The 25,434-nt window shown below is 36.3% G+C and overlaps 1 protein-coding gene across 5 annotated transcripts in view; it reads right to left on the reverse strand.

The window, feature by feature from the left end:
- The window catches only part of nlgn1 (neuroligin 1), a 242,022-nt gene that overhangs the window by 188,428 nt on the left and 28,160 nt on the right, over positions 1-25,434 (reverse strand). For 2 of the 5 annotated variants that reach the window (XM_026220931.1, XM_026220929.1), the window contains exon 1: positions 12,328-12,763. The exons of 2 other annotated variants lie outside the window; for them this stretch is intronic. The gene's annotated coding sequence lies outside the window, so the exon portion shown is untranslated. Of the gene's footprint in view, positions 1-12,327; positions 12,764-25,434 lie in introns of those variants that run through there. One more of the 5 variants, XM_026220934.1, reaches the window with a different exon arrangement.

The raw sequence follows: 25,434 nt of genomic DNA on the forward strand, positions 1-25,434 counted from the left end.
AAGAATAATTTTTTTATGCAAAGAAAACAAAAAGAACAACTTTATTCAACAAAGTTGTTATTTTTTATAATGTCAGCCGCACCACACAGATACACTGTTTTCGTTCAAATCAAAGTGTAAATAAACATAGAAAGCATGTCCATGTGACCCAGCTGACACAGAACAGGCTATGTAGTGTGTGTCCAACAGATACTCTCCAAAAATGGCACTGCACTGACGCAGAGGAGGCTAATTGTTGAATAAATCCTTATTTTAGTTTTCTTTGCATACAAAAAATATTGTTGTCGCTTCATAACGTTACGGTTGAACCACTGATGGACTATTCTGATGATGTCTTTCATACTTTTCTTGGCCTTGACAGTGGTATTTACTGGAGAGTCTATGGGACAGTTACAATCTTTCCGGTTGTATCCAAAATATCTTAAATTGTGTTCCGAAGACGAACGAAGGTTTTACGGGTTTGGAACGACGTGGAGGTAAGTGATTAATGGCAAGATTTTCATTTTGGGGTGGAGTAACCTTTTAAGTACTGGTGAATGCTGATTGTATTGTATAAGTGGCATTTTGACATTTATTTTATTGAGCTAGTTTCATTTGATACATAACTTTATCCTGATGCTTCTGCTTGTTTTTATGTGCAGCTGTTTTCTTGAAACACAACACTCACTGGATACAAGATGGACACATAGAGGCAAAGTGGAAGTGGAAAAGTCTCAGAGAAGAGGGACAACCCTCATGTGTGTGCTCATCTCAGAAAGTTGATGGACTTTCAGTATGTATTTATTAAATTGTCTTTTGCAGGAATATTCTTAATTTAATAGAACATAAGATCAAACAGAACAGAATTTGTGATTTAATGTTGATTCCAGCATTTTATTTTAATCCTTTTCTTTAAAACATATATTTTTTTTAAATTTAACATTTTTTTAAAAATTATACAAATTCTGTTGATTGACCTTCATTTTTATAGAAAGTTAATGTTCTACTCTGAATATGTCTTTTTTTTTTTTACAGTTATTTGTGATGCTATGCTATTTTTATGATAAGATTTAACTGTTGAAAGACTGAACATTGCATTTTACCAGTAAAAGCCTTGCAATGTCTTTCTGCCAGCTTTAATAAATACTTATTTGCATCATCACTGACTTGGTTTTCATTCATTTGTACATGTATTAAGATAGAGCTCATGATAAGGCATTCAGTGTTTTATAGTTTACTGTTATTCTTTAAAGCAGTTTCATTGTAAAATTATTACAACATCATATTGTATTTAGGGGTATTTACATGATTTTATTGGCAACTTTTGTAGCCAGTTAAATACTGTAATTTAATGAAATTACAAAAAATGCTGTAAAATATATTTCCAGGACTTTATTGGCAACTTTTTTTTTTGCCAGGTAAATACTGTACTTTAGTGGATTTACAAAATATTGCTGTAAAATAAACTACTTGTAAAATGCAATGCTACTGTAAAAAATACTACAAACTACTGTATTTCACATACAGCAATTAACTGTTATTTGCTTTGCAGTAATGTCCTGTAATCCATTTTACAGCAATTAACATCATTTTTACAGGGTTTTATTGGCAACTTTTTTGCCAGTAAAATCCTGTAAATTCCACAGTACATTTTTTACAGTGTGGGTGAGTCTCACCCAGTGGACACTATGACAGGCGGATTCAGAACAAGCTTTCGGTAAATGAGAAAAGCATCCCTGCCTCCTTGGCTCTACAATAGGGTTTATGTTCCACAACAATGGGGTGTTTGTCTTGAGCACTACTGTACCACCACACACAGCCTCCCCTGCCGACTACCCTCTAACAACCAGATCATTCAGGACGACTGGAAGTGTCAGCAGACACGGACAGAGGGCCACACAGCCAGACAGGAAACAGACAAGGCTGAATGGAAGTGCAGGAGCTGACCTTTCTTCTACCCCATATAATGGCATCCACAGACAATGCTTAAAGAGCCTCCATTCTGTCTATTCAAAATAAGTGGCTCCGGGGTCTAATCTACTGTAATAAAATAATGCCGATCTCAGTAAAAGCAATGCCATTTTGCATTTTATTAATGGTGAAACAGAAACTGCTAGCGTTGAATTGAATTCAAATGTTTTTCAAACAAACCCATTAAATACAGCGTCTAATTGTCTTAGAATAAAAATAAGAATAAAATTGAAAGACTGTATATAAGTCTTATTTTAATGTATCTTATTTTAATATTAGCTAATTATTATAAGCATTCATATTTAAGCTTTTATAAAAGTCCATAATGTATAAAAAAATATGAATTAAAACATACAAATAATAATAAAAAAGATAATAATTTAAATTAGCAATTTCTAAGCTACCACATACAATTTTGAATATTTGGTTATATCCCTTCACAGGGTTCTTGTGAGTTTAGTCTTGCAGAGAAACACATGTAAAGAGAATAACGCATGCCATCCTGCAAAACTGAATTTGTTAGCTGAAGTATTTTATTTATCCATGATTAGTCAATCTCACTTTGGACCAGCTGACATTTCTGCTCCCCTCACTTCATATTTCAAAACAAATTGCTCCTTTGACGGTAGCCTATCAATGACAGGCTTCAAAAAGATGCAAAACAGTCTGTTGCATGATCGCATAATTAGTGAACGGATAAACAGGGGTGCAAGATGTGAAATCCACTGAAATTGATTGGGTACTGTTTTCTTAATGAGCCTATAAAATCGCCTAGGAGATTTTTACAATAGAGGGACGGAAAAAAAAAAGAAGATTTTTGGAGTAAAGAAAATACTATCTCAATCTTTCTACTTCAAGTGTTTTCTTGGTGATTAACTGAATTTTACTATGAAATTTGTATCTATAACACTTTTTTTTGTTTCAATATATAAGCATAGAAATGAGCGAGATAGAAAGATGGCCTGGGGAACTGAAGTGAAAGATAAAGATTTCTGAATCCTCTGGGACAGTATGTAACAATCTCTGTCGGGATCTTAACACAGTGATCCCTTGCCGAAAAAGAAAGTATCCACAGCACAGAGACTGTAAATCTCCATAAAATACTCTCAATCTGAATTTCCTCTACATCTTTATGTTATGTATTTGCTTATTCATGTTACAGCTACATTTACTCATTCTGAAGGCCTGGTACAATAATGACATCATCCTCCTTCTTCTAACACCCGTTTGGTTAACACCCCAAAGAACAGAGGACACATTTTTCGCATGGTCCAATGTAAATGCAAAACCTTCTCAATTTAGAATCCATTAATCTAGATCTTTTTATTTCATCATTTAAAACGTATACCACAAACTTATTTTTAGTGAAATATTTCGCTGTTTTTTTTTTTTTCAAATAGATGCCACTTAGTTCTGAAATATAAAGCAAAAACATTCTTACTTTTTTCCCCGTTGGTCTATGCTTTGGTTGTCTATTCTCTTGAGGTTTTTTGTGCGTGTTTTGTCATTTCTTTCAGCTTGAAGTGCTTATCTTGTAGCTCCTGCTGTGAGTTGTCCTGTTAAAGAGCAGGGACTGTGAATCTCACTTACAGTTACAGTGGTTGAGCCTCAGCGAAGACTCAAGCACACCTACAATAATAGAGCCTTCCCAAATATGTTCATATATCACATCCAAACGATGGACAGCACTGGAGGAAATCTGTCGTTTTATTATTATTATTATGAAAAAGCCAACAACAACAAAAAGTTTTAACCATTTAAAAGTATTCTTGAGTGGCAAATGCACATTTTAGAATGAGTTCTGAAGGATTATGACACGTAAAAATCAGTTTTTTCATCACAATAATTCAAACATTTTGAAATAAATTAAAACAGAAAAACAGTTATTTTAAATCGTGACAATATTTCACAATATTATTACAATTCACAATGTTTACAGTTTTAAGATAAATTTTTTTTTTTAAATAAACAAATCAATAAATAAAAGCAGGCTTGGAGAGCAAAATAAACTTTTTTTTTTTTTTAATCACAAACATTATAAAAAATAAATTTAAAAAATCTCTGACCCCAAACATGAAATACTTTATTTGTTTCCTGTGATTTAAAGATATGATTTATACTGTATGCAACAATAATGAATTTTAGTCAAAACACAAATCGACCTTTCTCAATTTCCAACATACTGGCATCTGAGTATAATGGAGTACAGTTCTTGATTAGAAAGGTGGTCGAAAGCGGAAAACAAATGGCTGATTATTTAAGCAAGCGCTGTCAAAAGTTGTGAGCACAAGCCAGAACAGTGAGTTACTGCAGCAGTCGGTCAAATCTGCGGCCATTTCATCAGCGTTAGCTTCAGGCCCACACAAACTCACGCTCACCTTAATGATCTCTTCTCAACCGCAATAAGACTTTGGGAGAAATGTATATGCCAAGGTTTATGTGATTATGTGTGAATATGCTTAGATTGCAGGTCAGGATAGTGGTACAGGTGAGTTGGGGAACCTAAGGTCTGACTGAGAAGACGCTGAGTTTAGTAAAGCTGCTATCAAAGACTCATTAAAAATTAACCATCATTTGCATGACGGAGTAATCCATCATATAATCAGTCCTGTCAGTAACGCCACTCGCACATCAGTCGAAAGTGGTACAACAAAGTGACAGATGACATCCGTTCTCTTTTCATGCTAGATAAATGGCATCTTACATAGGTAATTAAATATTTGCAAAGTGCCTCAAGTATCATTGAAAATAAATAAAAAACTGCACAATCCTCCATTGCCTGAGCAGTATCTTGTGGGCCCCCCTGTAGGCACCCTTTGTAGAATGAAAGACGGTATGAATATGCAAAAAATAAATTGAAATAAATTCAAATAATGAATTATAATTTTCAAGTGATCTATTGTTTTAAGATTCTGATGACACTGTACGTAAACCAAACGCATGTTAGAGTAAAGCGCAACGAGGACACGTCCATCTCATGACGAGACTGCACTGAGCTGCATTACTGACAGAACACAGATGCAGAAATCAGAGTGGAAGATTTCAGAACTACTCGTGCTTCGATGACAACATACAAGAAGCTGTCAATCGAACAGAAAGACAAAATGAAAGCAAGAAGACATAGACGGCTGCAGCAGAGCTGATCTTATTGTTGCGTACCGTTTTAAATGACGACTTTTATACAATATCATATTTTAAAGCCATGATCCACACAAACACATATGCAAATGTGCATGCCTACACTCTCACAAAAACACACACAATTAGGCATTACTCATTCCCAGCACCTGAGAGAGCGAATGCTTGCAGAAATGCTGAGGTGTGTGACCACCACTGGGCTTTTGCATTATTCATTACAAAGGTACAGGCTAGAGGCATATCTGCACAGCCAACACAAATATACCCAACTCACTTCTTCACATATACAAACATGCACACACATGCCCTCTAATGCTCATATATATAAAGAGGAAGTGGGCTCTGATGTCGTTCAGGCAGTTCTGAACAAGAGTAAAAGTAAGGAAGTTCTGGGCATATTCAGTACTGGTGATCACCAAGTGAATTATAGGTACTAACATTGTTCCACTTGCTGTGATAACATGTTGCTATGTGGCAAATACTTGTCACAGTGAAGGGGCTGTAGTTTTGTTCCAAAAACTGTGCAAACTAAAAAGCACATTTTTGTTCCACACTTCAAAAGTCTAGGTTTAAGCACATAAAGTCAAGTTTGCAGACATTAATAATATTCACCCGATTGCCAGCTGGTAATATCTGTGGTGCAAGTTCTCCAGATTAGAACTGTAATGTGTGAAAACAAAAAACGCTTTGTCAATAGTGAGGGCTTGCTGCTCTTGGTGTCTCTGAGCAAGCAGCTCCTCCCACATGCACATTTGCAAGGACATCAGCATCATGAATCTGAATGCTGCATGTGTGGGATTAACATAAGAACATGTTACGTTTCCTATAATGCAAGTAGATGGCCTGCTTTCCATGATGCTCTGCAAGCTACAGTAACAGGTCCTGGGAAACCCCCCCTGTACACAACCTAGTCATAAGCAATAAGTTGCATGTAGAAAATTAAATTACAGTCGCTGTTATCAATGTCATAATTAAAGATTTATTAGGAAAGTAGTGGAATTGCAATGCCTGTAAACATGGAACAGAAAAAATAGGAGCATCTATTCTATATCATTCTTAATACTAGGAGAGACGAATGCTTTGAAGAGGAATCTGCAAAACCCATAAAGTACTTGACAGATTAAGCCTGATTACTGCATGCAGGACATTTAGGTCTTCATCCCACAGAAATTTCACATTAGCCTTTGGTCAATGAGCTAAACATCAAGAAGCGTTCTGCATTCAAGGCATGTGGAAAAGAAAAACTGATCCGATCATGGCCTGACCTGAACCCAATTCTGGATTTGAATGAAACTCACTGTTCATCTATGGTTCCATGAAGAACCTTTAACATCCATGGAGCCTGACATTACACAAAAGATTATGGTAACACTTTAGAATAGGTAACACCTATTAGTTGCTTATAAGCATGCATATTACTAGATTATTAGCCATGTATTAGTGCGAATTTAGAACATATAAATGACTTATTCTACTTGACCTTATTCTATATCTCTAAGGGAAGTTGTGGCCTAATGGTTAGAGGGTTGGACTCCCAATCTGTGGGTTCTAGTCTCGGGCCGGACGGAATTGTGGGTGGGGGTAGTGCATGAACAGCTCTCTCTCCACCTTCAATACCACGACTTATGTGCCCTTGAGCAAGGCATTGAACCCCCAACTTGAACCCCCAACGGGCACCGTAGCATAAATGGCTGCCCACTGCTCCGGGTATATGTTCACAGTGTGTGTGTGTGTGTGTGTGTGTTCACTGCTCTGTGTGTGTGCACTTCGGATGGGTTAAATGCAGAGCACAGATTCGGAGTATGGGTCACCATACTTGGCTGAATGTCACTTCACTTCACTTCACTTCACTAATCTTACCCAATACCTAAACCTAACAACTACCTTATTAACTATTAATAAGCAGCCAATTAAGAATTTATTGAGAGAAATGTCGTAGTTAGTAGTTAACAAGTGTTACCTATTCTAAAGTGTTACCAAGATTATTTATAGTGGAATATGTTCTTTGGATTATTAAAATGCTCTTCACACACTTAAAAATAAAGGTTCGAAAAGGGGGGTTTGAAGAATATTTAATCATAATACATTGTTAAAAATAAAAGTTCTTAATTGGCATCTTTGGTTTTATGAAGAACCTTAAACATCCATGCTAGGGCTGTGCGATATGGGGGAAAATATCTAATTGCAATGTTTTTTTTGTTTTTTTTTGACAGATATTGCAATTGCAATTTGATTCACATAAGAGAAAAATAATATTTTTTTTTTTTTTTTAACTGATCACCAGAATGTTTTTTCAGTGGCATCACTGGAAAACCTCCTTCTGGAAGCTTTACTTGTGAGAGAGTAGAACAATTAATAGTAACACATGCAGAATATGTGCAAATGTTAGCTTCACAATGGGTTTGTTCTCAAATTTAGCAAGCGCTTGGCAGCCTACGTTAAATCTTTTGTCTAAAGCAGGAGTGACGAGTAGACAGGTGTCCAAGTGTAAACACCGGCTTCAGCTGGCAGAGATGGAGGCAGGGCTGGAGGGGATTGAGAGGACACATGGCTGTCTATCTATCACACCTTTAGAACGACAAGGCGCCCATCGATCCTATACTGTCCTCAAACTCCACTGCCGATGGAGAGGTGGGAAGTGGAATTTTGACTGCTATAACAACAGTGGGTGGGAGCTAACTGCTTCCCAGAACTGTGTTCTTCTCCGGAAACAAACGCACCAGTCCATTTAGACAGTCTAACTTTGTCTGGCACTTTCTGCGCACAGAATACTCTGTGTTTGACTTCTACTACCTTTACGAGAATGTCTTTCCCACAGAGCAAAAAAAGGATGTAATCCTAAGGGATCATAAAAACGGTGGCCAGTTTGTGCACAAACAGATGGAGAAAGGTCAATGCTCTCAGAGAACGCAGAGCTATCCATGGGAGAACAAAAGAACACTTCAGCCATGATGAAAGGCGCATTTCCAATGGATCAAACCAAGTGTGTTTTGAAAAGAGATTCAGAGAGAGAGACATGGCAACCATAATCATTGTGGCTAACAACAGCTTATTCTGGTTACTTTTACAATGTTTATGTTTTGGATCTTCTAACGTTTGGTTGCCTGAACGTTCAAATGGAGAGACAGAGCGATCTCAGGTTTCATTCAAGAAATCTTCATATGTGTTTTGAAGATAAATGAAAGTCTTATGGTTTTGGAACATCAAGAGTAAGTAATTACAGAATTTACTTTTTTACTATAAAAGATCATTTTAAACAATCGCACAGCTGTTTTTAACAAATTGAACCAACATGCATTAAATAATCACAAGTATACATCTATTCAACGTTGTAAAGATGAATAGTACACTAGCTGAATTCTGCTGAAGGATCAAGGCACAAAGGAATAATGAAAGGTGAGCAGGATGTAGCGGGCCTAATGCCATCCTCATCAAATGCACGGCAAATCCCGAACCTGACAGCACAGATATGTGAAACACAAAGAACAGCGTATTCTTCAAAGGGCAACTATTGTCGTTTCCCTCCAGCTTGCTGCGAACAGCGATGCCAGCTACGCCTAAATGATTACAGCAAAATAATCGTTTTCTTGCAGTAGAAAAACTACAATAAAATTTAAAATCAAAACAAAACAAGCAGGTGACAGTCAAACAAAGGCACTCGTCTGCACAATAAAGCAGAGTAAAGAGACAACGTGTGCCATGATCCACACAGGATGTATGCAGGGAGACAAATCGCATCGCCTTAATCACATTTAATGGCGCACGATCAGTGAATTAATATTCCATTCGCGCCAACGTGGTTGAGAGTTCAGGAGGATTTGGAAGCGTTTGAGACACAATGTTGAATAAGATGATCTGAACTGCTGGAATGAGCACTCCAAACTCTTTAACTATCTAATTAAAAGGTGCATTAAGTATTATTTATATTTTTAAATAATAATAACAATAATCACAAAAATGTTTTTGATATAGTAAAAAAGGCATATTGTTCTTTTACTTCTGCTATTATGTGTCCAATAATAGGAGAGTTAACGAGATAAAGCGAGCAAAATTCAGCTGGTCATGTGATCGTAGCATAAAAAAATAGACTGGAAATTGGTTTTAAACGCATTTATCAATAGTAATACATTTTTACTTGATTGTTATCAGTCAGTTGATATTAGATCAGATCTACAAATGAATGTTATATTTCGGGTCTTTAAGAATAGCACTCGATAATAACATTACATTTTGCATTCAACGGGAAACAAAAGTCTCTAAATTATATGGCTGGTATACCTGTTGAATTTGATAAGATGTTCCTTAATAAATTATACATTATATAATTGCATATTGCATTATATAATTCATGACTTGGAGATGTTACATATATGCTCAAAATATATTGTAACATTTGTTACAATTTGCCAATATTATTATTAATATGTTTTGTTGTTGTTTAGGAATAACCGTAATGTATTTGTTTTACTATTTCATTTGATATAAATATTATAAATATATATTATAAATAAACAACAACAACAACAAATCATCAGTAAGGTGGACCAATATGTGGAATGTCTTCTACGACACCGATATGAATCTTCATCTCATATGAGTATACAGTACATTATTTAAACAAATCTGTTATAAGTACTGTTGATTTCTTTAGATGCAAAATTATTTTGAACCCGGTGCACCTTTAAAGTAAAACAGAATAACAGACAAAAAAACAACAGCGTGACCGAACAATGTTGTCACATAATCTGCCACATACAATCTTGCTTCATCTCTTTTTAAAGAGAGAGTGAGTTCTCACTGTGGTGGTGGTTTCTGTCCAAACAACTAGTAGGCACACAATAGTAATTATGATATTCCCTAAAAAAAGACTATTCAGTCTCAGATAATTATAAACCTCAGTGGGAAAACACAGCATTATAATAGCAGACCTTCAGTATACATCTGCAGAACCATAACGTTCACTTTAAGAAGAAACCTCACAGTTAATTCACACCAAGATCACGACTCAATATTTGTTTCAGACTGTAAACCAAAACACCTCCAAGTCGGCTGAACTGAAATGGAGGAATATTATGAAGACGACCACTGAGAATCCACACACAGAGATCACTTTCCCCTTCACACTTTCAAACAGTGACATACGCTCTGCGTGCTGATTATGAAGTGATTCTCATACCGCATAATGAAGAGCGCCAATGAAGGCAGAACAAAGCCCTGGTAATTACTCACCATGTAACCAACAAAGGTTTAATGTCAACTCAGTAAATGGAAACACTTTCCAACCAATCACAGAGTAAACTTCAGGGAGACACCATTAAGCATCTTGACAGCAAGAACATAAAAACATTTGCCATCTTTACACTGCAATGACACATGGTACCTAGCCTAAACCATAACTGGCATTACACAGGAAAATTCAGTTACATAAGATAAATTGTGTATATAGAAAAGTGACATTAAAAGGTATATGTGAAAAAAATTCAAGTGTTATAGTCATATTGCGTCATATTGCGTATTTGGAGCAAAAAAAAGATAAGAAAAACTTATTTGAGGATGGCGGAGTACATAAAACGTGTTCGTGTGGAGACACAAATGGGCCTTGGAGGCGGCTGTCTTCATTTATCAGAATCCATGAAGCAACATTAGCAGGAAGAGTCCATTATTTATGGACTGGCTCCCTCCCCTGTACACATTTGGTACCTGGTCTTTAGGCAGACAGAAGAAAAACAAACTAGTCTCCACAACACGGTTAGTTCGTTGGGTTTTATTTTCATTTATTTATTTTGACAAAATAGTATGACAATAAGGACGACCTTTAGGACTAATATATTCTTTATTTTAAGATATAGTTATGGCCCTAAGGTGATATTTCACCTAGTATGTTTTTGTAAATGACGCGCATTTAGGCTAACTCAAAGATGTTTTAAGCTAAACCGAACTGACCAAAATGCCCCAAAACCTTACAAGTATTACATTAAGTGCTGGCCGAAAAAAGCTAAATTGCCTGGTTTTGACGTTGGTGAAATTTCGGTATTTAACACTGTGCGCCTCAACGAAACGAATATAATTTAAAGCACTTCCTCGCCCTCACGTTGTGCCAAACTCGTATGACACTCTTCCGCTGAACAGAAACTACGTTTATCTGAATGACAGCCTAGTCGCCATCCACTTACACGGCATGCAGAAAATACGGAATGAAAGTGAATAAGGACTCAGACTGTCATCCTGACTGACATATTTTTTCGCGTTATACAGAAGAAAGTCATACGAAAACATGACGGGGAGTATAAATACTATATTATTATTATTATTATGAACTAGTAATATTTTTAAATACTATTTTTTTCTTCTTCAAAAAGCGGTATTCTCGAACTTAAACCGCCTCTATATATATATATATTAAAAAAAAAAAAAAAAAAAAAAAAAAAAAAAACAAGAATCTAAGGTTTCTGTCGTTTTTACAAACGCAGTCGCTTCGACCGTGAATGGCAAGTTTGCTTGATCATCACGCGGGCATTTCTATCACTACGCCATGAGATGCACAAGTTGCCCACCGAAAAAGCACCCCCAGTCTCGAGACTCTCGGCCGTCCAGTATTAACGCAGGATAATATTCCAAAATGCCATTCCATCACTCATCACCTCAATGATATGCATCGAAAGGAGAAACAAATAATAAATGAATAGGCGATACACGCTCCATACACGACTGCGACGTCAAAGCTGTCTGAGTCAGAGATAGCCTACCTTTCAAGACCTCATTATCAGTCAGTTAATATGATCTCGACTAATTAATTATAATTAAGAAGGATGAAATGAGAATCACCTTAATCAAAACAGAATAATTCTCATTCCAAGTTGAGGGGTGAGCACATTAGTGTAGGCTACACTTTAAATACATCTGACTCCTGATTATGGGTCTTTAAGGGTTGCAGAGTGTATTAAATGCTTATTTAAGTTAAAGGCACGTCACATCCCAGTTGATTTCTTCCTTATGTTCTCGGTTTGTTTACATTATGAGGTAACTATAGACGGTGAAAGCTCATTTTCTGTACAATTTCATATTAGAAGAGTTTTATTGAAGTCCCGGAGTCCTAAAATCCAGTCAAATGCACGAGTTTGCTGTGCTATTTCTGCTCGTCTTGCATGCATTTATATTTTAAATTATATAATGAACAAAACACGACAGTCAAACAACGCAAGAAGCTCCCGAGATAGATAAAATGATCCACATAATTACCATGAAGCTCTTTTTCCAGTACTCTTAGCCATTCCCTACATTTCCAGAGTGCCTCTCCAACTAATGACGGCAGGAGGAGGGAAAAATACAATCCAAACGAAGGAAAAGCTCAAGCAAGGAACATTTGTGACAGCGACATGATTCGGTCCAACTATTTCGCAGAGTAAAGCAGCAGACGATTTCTCTAATGCAGTTTTAAGACTGATGTTAATCCATAATCCGTCGTCTCATCAGAAAAATAAATAAATAAATAAACACATCCCGGTGCAGTTAGATGTCGCAATGAAGGTAAACGACTAGAGAGGGATTTTTTAGCCCTCGTTCCTCACGATTGTGGGTTTGCGGGTTGATAAAATGCCGAAATCTCTACTAGCCCTCAGAACGGAGAGGAACTGGATGCGAGCGCCTCAAAAGTGGAGCGAAGACGCCCTTTGCGGCTGACAAAGGAACTGCAACGCTCTTGCTGGGAATTAAAAAAAAAAAAAAAATCTTTCCCAAGTGCATCTGTTGAAAACCCATAATGGTAGTTTGGTCCCATAGGTTGTGGATTTTATCATGTCTAATATTACTGTGAAGAATGCTAACCATGAGATGCTCATGAGGAATATCCATGTAGACATACAGTAACACTGTCTGATAACTACCACACAAACCACTGAGTGATTTTTTTAGTCTAACTTTTTTTTTTTCTCTCTTTCACTACCCGTCTCAAACTTTGTTAAAATACCTCATATTCATCTACTTCAAATGAAAGTGAATTATGAATATACTACTTATCTCTAAACGGTTTAAATTAGCAGAGTAAACTACTAAATTTTAATAGTGAGATGAGAAATGTTTTTAGATGTTACGGATTAAATTAAACAAGATAATCATCTATTGTTTAGAATTTGCATGATCACAAATCAAATTACTAGACAGGTACAAAATTATACATCCTTATCGAATTTGTCACACAGTGATCACATGAATGATTGCAAGCCCTATAGCTCATTTCTAATTGGTTAAACTGATAGTTTTACAATTTATCGTTACAACACTCCACAGTCTCTCCTACTCACACAAATGGGATTTTACTAACTGGTCTCTTGGGAATATGTGAAATGAAACCCTAAGCAAGTCCCCTTGAGAGCCTACTCTGAAAATAAATAAAATATAACATTTTGAATAATTTTACAATCAAAAATGCATTACCGTATCATAATTTAGTTTTCAGAGACCAGATTTCTTCTATTTATCAGCTTTGCGTGACATAACTGCAGAACTGTTTTACAGCAGAAAACCAAACAAATGCTTTTCTAAGCCCATAAAAACTTAAAGTTCACACTCACATCCAATGAAAAAAAAAAAATGTTCAGAGGTCCACATTTAAGATTCTCTTTCAAAGTTTGTGCAGCAAAACTTTACATTTAATCACTCTAGACCTCGTGGAAACACCCTTTAAACATTTTGTGATGCAATCAGACAACAGTGCAGCTGCTGTATTAAGAAATATTAGTGTCTGTACATTAGTGCACTGAGATCTATCTCCAGTAGGAAGACCCCAACTGTCATCCAAATCGTGTGATTGCAGCGTCACAGCTGGGAAGGTTCCACACGTCACAGCATGTTCTGATTCACTTGATGAGAGCCAGTGTTCTGCACTAATGTCTTCAATATGCCTTTGAGAGAGTTAAATATAAAATTGATGCCGCCATTATGAACAACTGAGTCAGCCAGTTGAAAAGAGTCTCTCTATGACCCCGAAGCATTTCCGTGGCTGTAAGCATTTTTAAAGGGTAGTCTTTTATTTAGTGCCTGATTAGAAATTCTACAAATTGTTTTTATTTATTTGACAGAAATTAATGGCGTAATAATGTTTCACATTATTACTATTTTTACTGTATTTTTTTTAAATCAAATAAATGCAGCCATGGATTAAGAGAGTTTCAAAAACATATTTTTATAAATCTTGTCAACCTCCAAAATTTTGGAATTTAGTATGTTGTCTAAATAATATAGCTATTATGACAGTTACAGTTTATGATGATTATTATTATTATTATTATTATTACTACATACAATCATTATTTATTTATTTTTAAGTAAAATTTTTAGTATTAGGGTTTTCTGGCTAATGGCTCACAGTACTAGCTTAGCATACCGTTAACTCATACCATTATGCAAATGTTGCGATGATACAGTACATTTTTGTTTGATTAGGCATTACAAAAAAAGCTGGTCCTAAAGAAACTAAACAGGTGTTGTGAATTGTTAATTATGACAAGACAAGCCATATCCAGCAAATCCTAAATTTGTTTCGTCACCTATTTTAGGGGATCCGCCACCTCGTACACTTTTGAAAGAAATGCATTCTTCAAAAAATAACTTGCAATATCACCATAAAAAGTATAATCCGTCACATCTTATCAAATTACGACATGATGAAATTCTTTCTCATCGTTTTTTATTTTATTTTATTTTAAATTCACCTAGCGAGAATCGTCCTTGCTAATCTTGCTCTGTGTCATTTCATATCATATCCTTTCATATGTATTAATTGACATGCTCAGTTTTGCGCTGGACGAGCCTTTGAATGCTTTAATGCACTTTTCACATTAATACACTGAAGTCATTAAAAGTGTATCACCGGATTGACCTTCTGTGACTCATTCCACCCACTGCAACTGAAAGCTACATTTCAACAGGAGCACGATGAAAGCTTAGCATTCAGCCAACCACCTCAGCATCTAATATCTGCTAAGAGCTCTAAACAATGTCAATAACAGTGCTCGCTCTCCTCACTTGAAGAATTCAAGCCCGCAGACAAAAAGGCCCAATCCACAAATCTGACTTTAAAGCAGGGCCGCCATAATGACACATACCACTGTATCGACCACCACAATTATTGTAGATGATAGCTTTGCACTGACAGTCAGACCTGTCTTTCAGAAGGACATTTCTGCTGGGTTCCCGTACAGTAGTGAGCACATTAAATAGGCTTGTGAGATTTCTCTGCCATTTCTGACAATCTCCCATATGTTGTCATTGCTGTCACTCAAAGGCAGCCACCGGCAAAGCAAATTGTTCATTTTCCAGGCGTAATGTAGGACAAACGTGCAGCCAGATGTTTGGGGAGACACAGAGAGGCTTCAGATGAAAGGCTACAGCATGCGCCTGCATTGCCCCGAGTGTAGTGTGGCATGCCGTGCAGACGCTGGTGTAATAACTGATGCGCCTCCGGCGGGCTTTGAGATGTGGCCCTGCTCCCGGCACCCAGGGGTCACTGCAGAGGCTGCCTCCCTCACTTTCGTTCTTCTTCTACCACTTTCCTCCCTCTCTGAATACACTTCCTTACAGCAGGAGGGAGAAAGGGGGGCAGGCAATAAATAACCAAAACCACACATTAATAGGCACTCTGTACCTGCTGCTGAGTAAAGGCTAATTGTGGTAAAGGTGGTGCAGTATATCTCCTGCAAGCATGGGTTTAGTAGAATTGTATTATTTTAGTTTTACTTCTGTCGTATTTGTTAATTAATTTTGGTTTTATTAGATTTTAATCTACATTGACTTTTCTTGTTCCAGATTTTTTAAATATGCTTGCATTTTATTATTATTACTTGTGTTGGTATTTTAGGGGTGCCAAAGTTAATGTTTTTAATAATAAGGGCATTACATTGATAAGAAAAGTCCTTAAAAATAGGCTCCAATGTACTGTGATAATAAGAAATACATTTCTGTATGAACAGGTATTTTTTCCAGATTTCAAATTACACATTGCATTGTGCTGTATTTTTTTTAGGTTGAAGGAAATAACCATAAATTTAACGGATAATGTCCAGAAAAATTACCATTACTACCAGTTTTTTGAAAGAAGTGCATTTATTTGATTAAAAATACAGTAATATTGTGAAATATTATTAAAATGTAAAATAAATGTTTTCTATTTTAATGCATTGCAAAACAATTTATTCCTGTGATGCAAAGCTGGATTTTACTCCACACATCAGTGCAACATGGTCCTTCACAATTAATTCTAGTATGCTAATTTGCTGCTCAAGTGGCATTTCCTATTATGAATTATAATTATGGATAAAAGTTGTGATTTTATTTATTTATTTATTTTGGAAAAAAATAGTTTGGATGTTTTTTTCTGGATTTTTTTAATGAACGGAAAGTTCAAAAGAGCAGGCTTTATTTGAAACTGAAATCTGTATCATCAATCTATCTAATGTGTTTGTGTGTGTATGTATAGTCACCTGTTGTTTGTCAAAAATCATTGTTTTTTTCTTTTTTTTCTTTGTTAGAGCGTGATGAATGAGTGACAGTTTTTAATCAATTTAAAGGGAGCACTCTATGCACGCAGTATACAATAATAGATTCAAAAAAAAAACAAGTTTTGAGGTTTTCATGCTTGACAAGCGATTTGAGAGCTCGTGGAAAACACACCTTAAACATTTTGTGCAATCCAACAACAACCCAATTCGGCCCCCCTAAGAAATATAAAAGCTGTGTGTTATGGCACCGAGCCTGTATATATAGCAGAAAAAAGGGAAAAAGAAAGAAAGAAAGAAAGAAAGAAAGAAAGAAAGAAAGAAAGAAAGAAAGAAAGAACACTCGGTTCTTGAAGATCTACTAAACCTGGCACTCTCTAATGGGTACAGTGGATGGCAGGCCTGGGGCAAAGGCACGGTGGGTACACAGCCTGGGTGATTAGTGAAAGGGGCAAGTTTTAATCCACCACTGCATTAATCAAAATGATAATGCTTCCATTTGTGATTACTGCTTGCTTCCAGCACTGCATAAATCCTGTCCCGTGTGTTTCCAGGGTTGTTTGAAGATGACAGTGGGTGGGTGACAATAGTCACCTAGCTGTGATATCAGTCATATAACCAATATCCTTCAAAATTCACCTATTAAATTAACTGCAGAAGGCTGAGAGCTGTTGAAAAACAAAAAGTGCAATGTGCAGCGATCAAGACATATTGTACTTGCAGACTTAAAAAGAGTGGAGACGTACTGCTGAGTGAAAGAAATCTCTCCATTCAAACCTGTTGTTTTGTCTTTTGTTCTGTTGTCCTCACCTGCCTTTGGCTGAGTTTGCTTTTGCTGCGTGATAAATCACCTTAAAGACTGTTGCCTCTCCGTAAAGCTCTGCGCATTCAGCCATGTCAGATTTAAATAAGAAAATTATAAAGACAGAAAGAGGATCTGCCACATTTAACATGGGAAAATGCAGCGCTGGCATCTTATTAAAATCGATAAGGGACAGGCTGGCAGAGATAGGGTGATCCATAGGCAGCCAAAATTTGGGCCAATGTTGTTTATTTGCCCTGGAAAGTCAGAATGTAAACCAGAAGTGATCTGCATTTAAACTTGTGCTGAAAGCTAAAGTGGCCACTCTGTATCAGAGCTCAGTGTCGGCGATTGTTAGATAAGTAGGTTGTAAAAGAAGTGCAAATGAATCCTGAGGAACAGTGAGGCGAATTTGAGCATTTCTGCAATAGTTTTCCACTCAGTGCCTTTCATTATAACTCTGAATGTAACCAGAGAGCGTCTCTCTTGTTCAAAAGAATATGGTTAGAGTCAGACATGTTCCAGCAAAGTGACGAACATCAATTTCTGCAGGAGTGAGACATGTGATGCCAAGGGGAGTCAGCAGCCTAATGTTTTTGGAGCGGGGGGCAATCATTTGATATGATCAAACTGTAATGAATCTGGGAGAGAAGAGAGTTGATTCTGACATTAAAAAGCATCCTCTGCATCCATAAACGGGTTTCTGAAGTGCAGCTCTCAGCCGCCTTGGCTAAACACAGAAACTGAATCAGCAGCAAACTCTATGATAATATTCAGTCTACACATCTTATTCAGCAACTATATACTTCAAAAAGTACACTACGGTAAGTCAGAATGACTGTGGAAACAAAGAGTGTACTATTGCTTCAAACATTTTTTGACTTAAAAATCAAAACATTTTACAAAACGTTCAGTAAAACCTAGCATTCTGCCACAGCATTATAATATCTTTATAATACCATTCACCACTATAATAACTTATATAACATATAGCAGCCTCTAACTGCAGTGCTCATCAGAAAGTCATTTGCAACTTATTCTTGCAAGTTATTCTGGAAAAGCTTGGATCTTTCAGCACACAGAGAGACTTTTTTTTTAATTATACAAGGCTGGTGGAGAGACCCAGGCGGCATGGCATATATTGAGCTCCTACTGAATCTTGTTTATGCTGTCACAGGGGTCAACTGGCTCCTAGCAGGCTCCTGGCACCAGAAAAACAGCACAGTTGGGCTGCGTCTATCTGGACTTGTCCGTGGTGCTGAAATAGTAAAGCAACACAGTGAATGCTGCAGTGATTTGACAGACCTTTTTTTTATTTGGTCATTTGAGACTCTAAACACCAGGCCAGTGGGATAGCTTTATTTAATACATTAGTTAATAATGTTTATATATATATATATATATATATATATATATATATATATATATATATATATATATATATATATATACACACACACACACACACACACACACACACACACACACACACACACACACACATATATATATATATCAATAGTTTTATATTTAATAACATGTTTACATTACATGTTTCACAGAAGTAACTTTTTAAAATAATGTTAATTTTAATATATTTACTACTACCACTGCTACTGCTGCTACTACTAAAACAATTTGCTTTTCAAATAAACTATATGTTTATGTAAGCAAATAAGTTTTAATAATGTTCGTTTATAATGTTATGTTTATATATATATATATATATATATATATATATATATATATATATATATATATATATATATATATATATATATATATATAATAAAATTAACATTATTTATAAAAAGTTACTTCTGTGAAACGTAATGTAAACATGTTATTAAATATAAAATTATTGAAAAATTTTACACATTTATTCATTTCATTATTTTCTTCAGACTATTTAGAAACAAATACTTTTATTATTATCAAAAATCTAATTATTTAAACTCTGAAACTATTTTTTAAAGAAACATTATTTTTATCAGATGAGAGAAATATATACATGAATCCAACCTCCTTATATTCACTGCTCAAATCAGCCAACCTGAATCTGGAATTTGGTACCAGTTGTGTTGTCATGTTTTCAGAGGTAAACTACCCTGACCCAGTCGTAAGAGTAATGAATAATAAGAGAGCTTGTTGCATTGGCACCTCTAGATTATCCTGACCCTGCCGAACCAGAACTGATCAATGAATGTTTCCGGTTCGTATCCGCTGTGCACAGCCCCGCCCCCCCGATATCAACAACCCAGTATGTCAGCACAGTGAAAGTTAGTAGGCAGTGGGAGGAGTTCAGCTCATTTTCACATTTGATGAATACATTTTCTGACAAATTTTGACAGGAAGCACAGCGGAGCCTGTGTTTTTCTCATCTGACGCAAGGTCAAGCAGATCCTTCTGGTTTTCCGAATTTCTCCATAGGCTGTCATTAACATGCAAAAAAAAAAAAAAAAAAAAAACAACAACTTTGAAATCCCATTCTGTCCTTGCGGGCCAGAGGTAAACCATCTCTGGTTGCTGCGAATGCTTCATTTGTATTCCGACACACACAGGACGTTAGCTTGATCAGGATGGGTTACGAAGCCAAAGCGATCTATCTTCTCTAATGTAAAAAAAGATCTCTTGCTCATTTCCTGACAGCGTAGGGCAGGAAAAACTGCTCGGCCCCAGAACTTTGCACATTTTCCCTCCACCTGCCAGAGCGGTGCATTGGAGATAGAGAGAAAAGCCTTGGAGAAGAGGCTGAATTCATCAAGCGCGCAGTGCTCCGAGCTCCCCTCGGGTAGCATAATGAGTTTAAACTCTGTGAAAAATCAACAGCGTGTGGATAGTATAACCTGAGCGCTAGACAACTCAAATGGATTTTGCCTTCAGAAAGATGCCTCTTAGCTAGGGTTGTGACTGGTCTTGCGAGAACGTGACAATATCCTCGCACAGACCTTTCAGAAATATGTGCATTACACTGGCTCATTCACCAATGTTAGTATGTAAGACATTTTATGTTCACCTGTGAAGAAAATATGCTAAACGTTACCTGCTGTTAACAGGACGCTCCAGTGTTTAACTAATCACCCATCTGATCGGTTGGGCTAGTGCTGCTTCCTCAAGAAATGTTATCGTTCTCGCTTGTTTTAAGCCTTGTCAGTTTAAACATGAAAGTGTTTTAAGCCATTTAAGCGTGAGACAGCAGTAAATAGATTTCAGTGCGGTACTCGCACGCTGTGATAAATTGTTGCTGTGCGCACGCAGAAAGCCGCAGCTCAGACAGCATATGTGAGAGACACGTCATTTTGGGAATCTTATGGATATTCATCATCTGCTTCACGTACAAGGCACTGCCAGTATTTTCACAAACTTGTAACTTACATGTTTAGAGCAGAACCATGCATCGTTCATTTATATCTCTACATGGCTGCCTGCAATACAACTCTGATTCTTCAATCTCGCCATTTAGTGGTCTGTAATTAATACAACCACTGCTACAACTAATTACAGAGTGCTAAAGCAGGTACTGCAAGTCATTTAGAGGTAATTAAAATATGTCAAATTAATATTTTGCATTTAATTATTTACTTATCAGGCAAGTGACCACATGATATGACATTATCACCATGCATAGGTTTCTTTTGCAAAATAATCTGCTGACTTTACACTATCCTTCAGCCTTGCTGCACCCCACAGTTTGTGAATCACTGCTTTATTCTTTAGAATGGATACATTTATTAAATGGATACATTTTCTTGCATTCTGTGTTTTTCGGTTGAATAAAAGACTATTTTTCCCTATATATTTCATAATTGAGGATTTCTTTTAAAAAGTCTTAAAATGTGTCTCGTCTCATTCTCGTGAACCCAGTCTCGTGTCTCGTCTTGTAGGATAAGCGTCTCACCACACCCCCACACTCAGCCAAAGATCTTTTGCTCTGTGTTGTGAAACGTGATAAATATCTAACAACCTCCACTCTTGTAATGGCTCCTGGAGCCGGGAAGAACAAGCAAATCATACTATTAGATTTTCATTCTATTAGATTCCTCAACTTTTTATTGCCATAATTGGTCTGAGTAAATGGCTCAGTGAGCAGGTGCTACATCATGTAAGAGCTCTAATCTTTCTCCATTTGATCATTTACAGGTAGATTCATGTCTTTAATGGATGTATACCTCATAAAACGTGCCCATAATGGGGAGGAGATACATGCGAATAATCTGAGTTTTGGTTTCCATTATCCTGCCCTTCTCTCTGAAACCCTAAAAGATCTAATTACACCTTTTTTACAGACTTTCCACATCCACTCCATAACCTATAACTCCTCAACCACCAGCCAACTGAATGTCGCTTTAAGGGAACAAGTTTGGGAGGGTTTTCTCATCAAAGGTCTCTTTTACCTTCTTAAATGTTCAGCATTGTGACCCCTCCGGGGTGAACCGACGTTTGATCTTAATGATGGCGGTGGGTTTTGTGAGCTGACAGCAACAGGTTTTCTGCCGTATAATGAGCCCATTAAGTCCCACTGGTGGCTAAAGAAGAACCGGCTGACATATTGGACGGGACGCAGAAAGACACGAGGAAAAGACACAGAGAGCCGGAGGAGGAACTAAAGCTGAAGAAAACTGTCACTGTTATGACGGGCTCTAGGTTCACTGTTGCCATAGATACTCAGTGGCCTTTCCACTCTGAGAGTGCTGCTGAATCAACGCTTTACTCTGGCACTTCGAAGCAGGTGAACACAGCCCGAAAAAAATCAATGGGGAAGAGGTGAGTGAACAGCTATGCAGAGCAGTGGAGAAATACTTTATGGGAGATAGAACTACATGGAAGGCAGATAAGACGCTTCCTGTTACCGCACCAGAAAGCTGTGATGTATGGCACGGGTGAGCAGGTGTAGTTATATGGGTACCGTCTAATTCATCATTCCATCCCAGCATGCATTCTAGGGAAGAAAGAGAGCGAGAGATGAGGGTTTGACTAAACCTGTGTACCAGGCATATAAAGGAGCACTGCATTGTGATGCTCCATATAAATGCTCTGTAGAATGTAAAGCTGCAAAAAAGAATATTTGGCTACAAAATGGCAATTGATGCCACTCTCTTTTCTTTCTCTTTCACACACACACACACACACACACGTTTGTTTTTGTGAAAAGTCGGGACATCCCATAGGCGTAATGGTTTTTATACTGTAGAAACTGTATATTCTATCGCACTTCACCAACCCTACACCTAACCCTAACCCTCACAGGAAACTCTGTGCATTTTTACTTTCTCAAAAAACTAATTCTGTATGATTTATAAGCATTTTGAAAAATGGGGACATGGATTATGTCCTCATAAGTCACCCTCTCCTTGTAATACCTGTGTCATACCCATGTCATTATACAGAGTTGTGTCCTGATATGTCACAAAAACAAGGGCACACACACACACACACACACACACACACACACACACACACACACACACACACACACTCATGCATCAAGGGCATGCATCAAGGGCATGAAGACAAATACTTTATTCACGAATAATGAATTCTAACAAAAACATTATGAATCCTAAAAAAGATTATCCAAGAAGTACCAAGATAAATGTTAATGAATTGTGCAACACGATGAACAACACAATGCAATGCAAAAAGCCTCTTAAGTCTTTATGACAAAAGTGTTCATTTAAGAATTTCAAGTTCAAAACCAATAGCAGTGTTGCATTTGTATGTGCGAAGTGCGATACAGATTTGACATGCTTCTGGTCTAAGCTCTGCTGGCCAGTTCTACTACAGGCTTCAGTGTCACATGATCTTTCAGAAATCATTCTAATTTGTTATCAGTACTGGAAACTGTTGTGCTGCTTAATATTTATTTGGAACCTGTGATACTTTTCTTTCAGGATTCGTTGATAAATAAAAAGATAAAGGAGAGCATTTATTTAAAATAGAAATATTTTCTAACAATATACATTACAGTTCAAGTACACTACAAATTTTTATTAAGTCTTTTTTTATGATTATTAAGAAATTAAAACTTTTTTTCAGCAAGGATGTGTTCAATTGTTAAGAACGAAGTAATAGCAAAGTTTAATATTGTGCGAAAATATTTATATTTAGAATAAAAGCCATGATTCCCATTCAATTCCATTATAAGACTGACGGACTGCAACGGTTTGTTTTAAAAATCTCAGTTTGTGTTCTACTGAAAAAAGAAAGTCAACTACATGTTGGATGCCCTGGGGGTAAGCAGATAAACATCAAATTTTCATTACTGGGTGAAATCCCTTTTATTCACACTTGAACAGAAGAGCAAGAAGCTGAATATGTAATTCAAAATATAACTGATATAAAATCGTTGTTCTTCCGTCAACCTTCATTAAATGCTCAAATGAAGCATGTGCACTTATTACACCACCAAACATGATGCACTGCAGGGGACGGCCAAAAACAAATCCTAAGTAAATATTATTTTTGAAAAAGTATTTCATATTTCAAAGCAATTACATTTACAGTATTAAGCTGATCTGGAACGATATTTACATTTATTGCATTATAAAAAAAAGAATAAAAAAAAAGAAAGGCAACTATTTAACTTAGGGGAAAAAATATGTTGTCTTTTTAATGGGTCACTCATAATAACAAGTAAAATCTGAATGTCATAAATAATAAAGTAGCCCATGACAATTACATTAACCACAATACATTACAGTATTTACTGCTGTGACAGCAACTGAACAGACATCTTCACAAGTAAAACTCACAATAAATTCATACAGCAATGATAATGGTGCTCAGATATGGCATACATACTACAAAACAATCACATCTAAAATATTTATTTATGCCAGGAATGGGGGCATTACTGCTGTGCAGCAGTTTAGACCTTTTTTTGTTCTTTTTTGATTTTTTTTTATTCTCAAGAGAACAGAATAAAAGAGAGAGCGAGAAATATCCACTGATTAAGCACACTTGACATGACTTGTAATTCAGCAATTCGGCAAAGTCTAAAATTAAATGCTACATTCTGGACCAGGGCTGAGGTAACAATTGGAGTTAAATTGCAATCACCCTAAACTCTAAAACCACAAAGCAAGGCAGAACAGAAAAAACGCTGGGGAAATCGGAGGCTCTTGCTCATACCACAAAAATTAACGGTGAACCATTCAAATGATTTTGAAGCCCTTCAGCTACTAATTTTTTCTCTCCTTCCAGGAGTTGAAAAACACCCCCATGTGAGACTTCAGTAATTCCTTAACAAAACAATTGACTTTTGATAATTAGCAGTGATAAATAGCTCATGAAAAACTGTTAACTTTATTAAGAAACAATTTATTGCTTTCCTCAGATTTCCTCAGACCTTTATATGTAACGTTTTTTCTTTTTTTTTTTGCCTATTTTAAAAATGCCTCCTTAATTCTCTAAATTTGCTAAGTGACATTTTTAATGACCTGGTAATGTGGCCCTTAAATATGGTGTATAATTGAATGTCTTGACTCTTTTATAAGATTCCTTTTCATTTAAAAGCTACATTTTCAAAGACTGCAAATGTATTTCCAAAATGTCAGTTGACGCGAATGAGTTAAGAGCAATGAAGACATTTAGACATTATACTGCATATCTTAGACAGGGCTTCAAACTAAATATAAATAATGACTTAAGAATCAATAACTCATGTAAGTTTTTTTTTTTTTTTTTACATTACTTAGAGAGTGACTATAGATTGTAAAGGAAACCAGTCACTAAAAATGTGTAAGTAATTGTTGTATTTTGAACATTTTTATTCTGAATAAGATGTACTGCAAATGAAAAATAATTAGCGCTTCAGTGAGGGAATCAGTTGTGTTCTCAGCAACAGCTCTGAATGATTCACTAATTCAAATGTGTCTTCTGATTCGAACATGTTAACCTTTTCTACTTACCAAAATAAAAACTGGATCACAATATGTAACTAAGTCATTTGTTTGTAAATCAGACATCAAGTCTCACGCTGTGTTTGTTGACATGTTCAGGAAACACTGGCATGTACCCTAAAGATGTGTCACCTCACAAGATGATGAAACC

The sequence above is a fragment of the Carassius auratus genome, chromosome 36, assembly GCF_003368295.1.
Source record: "Carassius auratus strain Wakin chromosome 36, ASM336829v1, whole genome shotgun sequence".
Lineage (NCBI taxonomy): Eukaryota > Metazoa > Chordata > Actinopteri > Cypriniformes > Cyprinidae > Carassius > Carassius auratus.